The following is a 6,000-nucleotide window of genomic DNA, read 5'->3' on the forward strand; positions in this document are numbered from 1 at the left end:
AATATACATCTTCCTTAATGGTTTTAAGTTGAGGAACATTCAAATATTTTATGTAATAATTTAATTCAAAAGTTTTAAAAGGCAAAACATAAAACAAAACAAACAACAAACTATAGCAATAGAAACAAACTGACAAGAAGTAGGTGATGGGAAACAGATAAAACAGTAAATCAATCAAAGGTCCCCAGTCCAAGACGACAGTGTAGGAAAGCCCTGAGCTCACCTCCTCCCATTTCACATTAAATTCCCACCTGCAGACAGAGCAGCTCCACCTGGAGAGGAAAGGAGGGCTGACTGAACAACTTCTGCTCGACCAACAAGAGAGAAACCCCATAGACACAGGGGAGAGAGACAGAGACATGGCACCATGGACACCCCACCCCAGCACTGACCTGCAGTGGGCAGGGATCCCTGAGGCGTATGTGCAGACTCGCCCACTCTGGGTAAAGTGAAAAACAGTGGCCGAAAGGGCACCTAGACAATAAGGAGGGAAATCCATTTACTAACCAAGAACATTTGCAAGTGGGAGGAGAACTGCAGGAACCCCCTCTGGTATCAGGGGAACAGGAAAGAGCTAGTCATTTGTTGACACTCTCCCTCCCACTTGATCTCATGGGCAGGACATTATTCAGGTGCTTCAGACAGCCAGCCTTGGAGGTCAGGGTTCACACCTGGGCCAGGCCCCAGACCCCAGGTTCACACCAGCTCTGTAGTTTGTCCCGAGGACTTCCACTCCCACTCCAGCTCAAGGCCCCTTACCCACAGGGCTCCCCATGGCCCACTCCCACTGCAGCTCCGGCCAGCCTGCTAAAGACACCTGGCTCACACAGTCTACAAGGATAGGCTCCTAAACAAGTCTCTCCTTCAAGACTGGGAGAGGTCACTGTTTCACCTAATTCATAGAAACAAAGACACAAAGAGAGAAACAGCCACAAGGAGGAGACAGAGAAATGTATTCCAAATAAAGAATCAGGAAACATAAATAAATACTGGTAAATAAAACAGACATAAGCAATTTACCCGATAAAGAGTTAAAAGGAAACACTGGTGATAAGTAAGCGCAATGAATTCGGGAGAAGAATAGATGAATTCAGTGAGAACTTCACGAAGACATAGAAATATATCTAAAACAACCAATCAGAACTGAGGAATACGATAATTGAAGTGAAAACAAAAATAATCTGGAGGGAATCAACAGCAGATTAGTTGAAGCAGGAGAATGAGTCAGCAAGCTGAAAGACAAGGTAGTGAAAGTCAACCAAAACAGCAAAAGGAAAATAGTATTTTCAAAAGTGAGGATAGTTTACGGGATCTGTGGGGAAACATCAAGTGTGCCAACATTTGAATCACTGGAGTCCCAAAAGGAGAAGAGAGAGAAAGGGATGTAAAACCTACTTAAAGGGATAATGATTGCAAACTTCCCCAATCTGGTGAGGGAATCAGACATCCAATTCCAGAAAGCACAGAGACTTCCGAACAAAATGAACCTAAAGAGGCCCCTATCAAGACACATCATATTTAAAATGCCATAGTTAAAGAATCTTAATGGCAGCAAGAGAAAAAGCATCTAGTTATGTACACGGGATCCTTCATAAGACCATCAGCTGATTTTTCAGCAGATATGGTAATGGCACAAAATATTCAAAGTGATGAAAGGCAGAAACCTACAATCAAGTATACTCTATCCAGAGAAGTTAGCATTCAGAATTAAAGTAGTGATAAAGAGTTTTCCAGATAATCAAATGTTAAAAAGAGTTCTAACCACTCAAAAAGCATTTAAAGAAAAGTTAAGGAACCTTCTTTAAATGGAAAATACCAAAACTAAAAACAAGAAAATATTGGAAAGAAAAAATTTGCACTGATAAAGGCAGACAGTTGTAAGTGCAGCAGATCAACCAATTATAGAGCTAGAAGGAAGATTGAAATACAAAAGTGGTAAAAGCATGTGTAACACTGTAATACATTAAGGGATACACACACAAGAGAGGATGTAATATATGATGTCAAATACATAAACATGGCAGTGAGTAAACAATGTAGTTTTAGAATGCATTTGAGCTTAAGCAACAATCAACTTAAAAAACATTGCTATAAACATAGCTTGTTATATATGAATCTTATGGTAACCCAAAACCAAAAATCTATAATACATACAGTTAATAATGAAGAAAAGGAACCCAAACAATACACTAGGAAGTCATCAATGTACAAGAAAAGAGAGCAAGAGCTATAGCCAGTTTGGCTCAGTGGATAGAGCATCAGCCTGTGGACGGAGGGTCCCGGGTTCAATTGCAGTAAAGGGCAACCACAGTTGAAGGCTCCTCCATGGCCTGGGATCTGGTCAGGCTTGTGCAGGAGACAACCAATCAATATGTTTCTCTCACATCAATTTTTTTCTCTGTCTTTCCCTTGCTCTGAAAATCAATGGAAAAACATCCTTGAGTGAGGATTTTAAAAAAAAGAAAAGAGAAGAAGAAAGTAAGAAAAGAACTACAAAAGCAACCAGAAAACAATTAATAAAATGGCAATAAGTATACACCTATCAATAATTACTTTAAGTGTAAATGGACTAAATAATACAATCAAAAGACAAGGTGATTGGATGATTCAAAAACAAGACGTGTGCATATGCTACCTATAAGAGACTCGTTCAGTTCGAAAGAGAGATACAGGCAAAGAGTGAAGAGATAGAAAAAGGTATTTCATGCAAATGAAAATGAAAACTGCAGTAGCAATAGTTATGTCAAACAAAATAGACTTTAAAACAAAGACTATAATGAGAGACAATAAAGGGCATTACATAATGATAAATGGATCAATCTAACAAAAGAACATAACATTTGTAAACATCTATGCATTAAACATTAAGAGCACCTAAATATTTAAAGCAAATATTAATAACATAAAGGTAGAGTTGACTGTAACACAATAACATCAGGGAAATTTAACACCCAACTGACATTAATGGATAAATTATTCAGACAGAAAATCAATATAGAAACAATGGTCTTAAATGACACATTAGAATAGATGCACTGAACAGATACAGAACATTCCAGCCTAACATTCCAGCCTGAATCAGAAGAATATACTTCATTTTCAAGTACTCATGGACCATTTTTCTAGAATAGACCACATGCTAGGCCACAAAAAAGTCTCAATAAATTTTTTAAAAATTGAAATCATATCAAGAATCTTCTCCAATCACAACAGTATGAAACTAGAAATAAATCACAAGAAGAAAATTTAAAAAAACACATGGACACTAAACAACATGGAACTAAACAAATAATAGGTTAATAAAGAAATCAAGGTGTAAATAAAAAAATATCTTGAGACAAATGAGAAAGAAAACACAACAATCCCAAATGCTTGGGACACAGCAAAAGCAGTTCTAAGACAGAAATTCAAAGCAATAGGCCTACCTCAACAAACAAGAAAGAATTCAAGCAAACAATCTACACTTACACCTAAAGTAAATAGAAAAAGAAAAACAAACAAAGCCCAAAGTGAGTACAAGGAACGAAATAATAAAGATCAGAGCAGAAATAAATAAAATAGAGACTAAAAGAATAATAGAAAATATCAATGAAACTAGGAGCTGGTTCTTTGAAAAGATAAACAAAATACATTAAAATTTAGCCAGACTCATTAAGAAAAAAAGAGAGAAGACCTAAATAAATGACATGAGAAACAAAAATTAGAAAGTGACAAGCAACACCACAGAAATACAAAGGATTATAAGAACACTAGAGGCCCAGTGCATGAAATCAGTGCGTGGGTAGCATCCATAGTGGCTTCCAGCTGCCAGCCGGGGCCTTCCTTCATTCTGCACAGTCCCCTGGTGGACAGCGCATGTCATAGCAAGCGATCCAACTCCTGGTCGGTCAAACTCTCAAGTGGACAGTTTGCAAACTCCCAAGGGGACAGTTTGCTTTTATACATATACTAGAGGACTGGTGCACAAAAATTTGTGCACTCGGGGGGGGGGGTGTTCCTCAGCCCCGCCTGTGCCCTCTCGCAATCTGGGGCCCCTTGGGGGCCCCTTCCCCTGGCTGCTGGCACCAGTTTTCCTCAGGCGCCCGGAACCCAGGCCTTCACTCTTTACCGGGAAGGGCCTGCACAGTGGGCGAGGGGCTTAGCTCTTTTAAAAATACTTCTGAATGTTTGGTAAATAACCCTGTAGGAATCTACTTTCTGAAACATGCTGGTTGTTAAGGGCTGACTTGGGTAATCAACAAAATGTATGTTAAAATCCTAATCCCCAGAACCTCAGAATGTACCTGTATATGGAAATAAGATCTTTAAAGAGGGGATTACATTAAATTGAGGCCGTTCCAGTGGGACCCTTAGCCCATCTCACTGAAGTCCTTATAAGAAGAGGAATGTTGGGGTCCTGCCCCAGCAGGTCCAGGGGTTCCCAAAGGTGTGGACAGAGTTGGCGAAGAAGGAATGACACAGAGGCAGCGTTCAGGTTATCATCATAGCCAGGTTCTCTTTTTATTGTCTTGTTACATCTATATTTATACTATTTGATCCTATAAGCATGCCTCTATAAGCTTTTTTTTTTTTTTTTGCCGAGGAGAGCATCGGGTCAGTTTATTGGGGGGTCAGTCAAAGGGGGAGCTGGCTAGGGTGGGGTAGGGCAGCAGCTTGTCTGGCCCCCGAGAAACCCAACTTTGACCACTTTGAAGCCAAAGTCTTCCTCCACCTTTATCTGCACGGGGGCCAGCTGTGGAGTCAGCGGGACTCCCGCCCGGCGCCCTTCCCATGGCACTCGCCACCTCTTCCAACCTCTGGGCCCCTCACCAGGGGCCGGGCTGCTGGCTTCTGCGGGCGCTGACGTCCTCCTGGGCGGGGACAGCCCCTCTTTCTCTGGAGGCTCCTTCTCAGAGTTGCCTGGGGTGGGGGCGTCTGTGCCCTGGCTGCCCTCGTCCTCCAGTATGATGGTGAACTGGCTGGCCAGGTAGTAGTCACCGTAGGAGTCCAGCACCTTCATGAGGAACCTCCACTCTTGCTGGAGTCTCCGTGTTATTCTCTATATCTGATGGAGCCTGTTCAGGACCCGCTCCTTCACCTTCTCGATCTCCCTGCAGCGCCGATCCAGCACCTGGTACTTCCTGCGATTGCGTTCCCTTTGGCGCCGCCGCCACCGGCCTCAGGCTGCCTCCTCCTCTTCATCTCGCTCCTGGAGGCTGGAGCTGCCCAGACCCCCACTTCAGTCTCAAGCTCACTCTACATGATGTGACTACTGAACAGCGGAGGCAGGGCCAGCTCCGAGCCAGGAGGTGCTGAGAACTCCTCAAAGCCCATGGCTGCCATGGACCCCTCTCTCTGCTCCAGCTCCATTTCTCCCTGGCTCCAGGTGCAGAATTTCCAACCTTGCAAGCCTCTAGGTTGAAGTGGCTTGCCATCCAATTTCATGGCCAGGCACCCAGGCCCCGGCTGCTAAGCCTCCTGGGAGTTGTAGTTCTCTATTTCTGGCTCGCCTCCCTCTCCCCACCCCCACCCAAGTCCTGGCTGAAAGGCCCTGCTGGCTGGTCTAACACCTCAGCCAGGCATCTGAGTCACCTCCATCTTTATTCCTGTCCCAACACCGCGCCCTCTGACCACGAAGACTCTCCTCTTGGGAAGCCCCTGGGTCTCCTTCTGGGGCCGGGGCTGCACCGCCACATGGATCGCATGCCCCAGTGGCGATGCAGCCCCGGCCCCTGGGTCTCCTTCTGGGTCTCCTCAGCCCGGTCACCGGATTGCTGACCGGATCGAGTTCCCCAGGCAGCAACGCAGCCCGGCCTCTGCCCCGCATCTGGGTGTTCTCCGATCACTGGTGATCGGTGATCTGAGAAGCCAGGCGGGGCAGGGAAGAGGTGGACATCTGCTGTTAGGGTCAGTTTGCATATTACCCTTTTACTATATAGGATAGAGGCCTGGTGCATGGGTGGGGGCCGGCTGATTTGCCCTGAAGGGTGTCCCGGATCAGGGTGGGGGTCCTGCTTGGGT

At 44.4% G+C, this 6,000-nt stretch overlaps 1 pseudogene; it reads right to left on the minus strand.

The window, feature by feature from the left end:
- Positions 1 to 4,609: 4,609 nt before the first annotated feature.
- On the minus strand, positions 4,610 to 5,349 carry LOC106695092 (annotated as a pseudogene).
- Positions 5,350 to 6,000: the final 651 nt, after the last annotated feature.

The sequence above is a fragment of the Myotis lucifugus genome, unplaced genomic scaffold, assembly GCF_000147115.1.
Source record: "Myotis lucifugus unplaced genomic scaffold, Myoluc2.0 scaffold_844, whole genome shotgun sequence".
Lineage (NCBI taxonomy): Eukaryota > Metazoa > Chordata > Mammalia > Chiroptera > Vespertilionidae > Myotis > Myotis lucifugus.